This window comes from Limulus polyphemus, unplaced genomic scaffold (genome assembly GCF_000517525.1).
Source record: "Limulus polyphemus unplaced genomic scaffold, Limulus_polyphemus-2.1.2 Scaffold1230, whole genome shotgun sequence".
Classification (NCBI taxonomy): domain Eukaryota; kingdom Metazoa; phylum Arthropoda; class Merostomata; order Xiphosura; family Limulidae; genus Limulus; species Limulus polyphemus.
The window spans coordinates 303,986-305,873 of NW_013666840.1; the positions used below are offsets into that span (position 1 = coordinate 303,986).

The 1,888-nt window shown below is 32.5% G+C and overlaps 1 long non-coding RNA gene across 2 annotated transcripts in view; it reads left to right on the top strand.

The window, feature by feature from the left end:
* Window positions 1-1,656: 1,656 nt before the first annotated feature.
* Window positions 1,657-1,888, top strand: part of LOC111086591 — an 11,461-nt gene continuing 11,229 nt past the window's right edge. For both annotated transcript variants that reach the window (XR_002611339.1, XR_002611338.1), the window contains exon 1: window positions 1,657-1,671. This is a non-coding gene — a long non-coding RNA (uncharacterized LOC111086591). The remainder of the gene's footprint in view (window positions 1,672-1,888) is intronic.

Below are 1,888 nucleotides of genomic sequence, written 5' to 3' on the forward strand. Positions count from 1 at the left end.
TATGGTTTTGTCCACTGGTCATTTATTATTTCTTTTATTGTTTAGTTAAACTATGAATTATTAGTTTTAGATTTAAGCTATAAAACTCCTTCTAATTAATTACGCTAATTTTAAATTTGAAAGAATTATGACACCAGTTTCCCCTAGTGGTGATTAAAGAGTATGTAAATAATGATCACATGATTTGGCATCTAGTGAATAAAAACCCTGTCATGATCATCGATAAGTTAGTTCACGAGAGATAATGAGCAAGTGTTATTTTTTGGTTACTATTAGATAGGTTAATCATTTTGTAACTATTGTTGTTTTGGAGTAAGGTTGTTTTTACCGGTTGATTTAGTTACAGAAATATTAATGGTATATTGTTTTGTTACGTTAGTAAGAAATTCTGGTCATGGACATGTTCTTTAACTGTATGCGACGTTTTTGAAAGTTTTGATATTTGACATGTGTGGAAGTTAAATAAGAGGTTGAAGAAGGATGTTTTGGAACCAACTAACGTAATACCCACTAGATGAACTACCATTCAAGATTTTATACAGGAGGTAAAATCCCCCGTTGAAAATCTTTACGAGTAATAGAGACAAACCTACAACCGCAAGAGTCTCTCGGACACAACTAAAGTATGTAACTTTCTACTATCATTGAGGACACACTCGTTATTTCCTGCAGTAAGTAACTTTACTCTTAAAATTTACTGTAAGATTGAATACATTGTTGGAAATGACTTATTCTATTCCAATATCAATTAAAAATATCTTGTGTCAAGGTTAACGATAGGATAATTTTATGTGTCTAAAATGGAGAAATACATGCATGTCCCCCAGTGAATATTATTTCAATACATGGAAAAATTATCATAGTCTTAGACTATGTTATTCTTATTCGATGTCTTAAGTTTTATACACGCTTTTTCTTCCGTTCATTTTTCTGTTTCTTTATAGAAATATTAAACTGTTATTAATCGTATATTGTTCTTTCGTGTTAGTGGGAAGTTCTGGCCACTGGCTCATTCATAAACTGTATGCAAGCTATTTGATAGTTTACAAGGGGTCAAACAAGGACTTTTTGAAAACAAAATACTTAACATCACCTGCAACCGTAGATGAACGAACAGACCTATCTATAAATGTTATACAGAAGACAATATCCAACGTTGAAAAACACCGGAAGCTACAGCGACAAGCTTACTCCCATTAGTCTCTTTCGGTCAAAAGTAGGAAAGTCACTACTATCGTTAATACATCAATCATATTCTGTAATAAATTTTATTCTAATATTGAATGGACTATTCAAAGTTACTACTTGTGTTACTCCATTTCTATATATATTATATCATGTTAATGATAGGACAATTTTACGTGTCTAAAATAAATATTTTCTCTAGTGAAAATTCTGTGGACACCAGAGGAAATGTTCATCGTCCTCTGCCGTTGCAGAAAATTTCAATGGCGCAAGAAGGCTTTGAGATTGCCCCCCCCCTCCATCAAAATAAAGGACTTATTCTGGTGTATCCACTTCTCATCCTACATACCTCAACATACCGATGAGTCATCTACGTCCTCTACTTAACGTAAGTGGTCTCTGAACTCGAGCACTTCATGTAAAGTGAACCAGAACAGAAAAGTAGAGAAGATAAATTCGTGAACCAGAATTATTTCTCTTTGTAAGGTATCTGTACTGAAACTGTAAAGGATTCATTATGTCAGTGTAATGAGGCTGTTAAAAGTAACGATACGAAAATTGGGAATTTAGGAGTGATTAATGTAATCACTTTGATTTTTCGAAAGGAGTGTGAGGTAGCAAATTATTTTTATTTCGTTATTGGTTTTTTTTTTTTTTTACAGGTAACTTATTCTTTCTACCTGGTAGTTAATCTGTCAGTTTT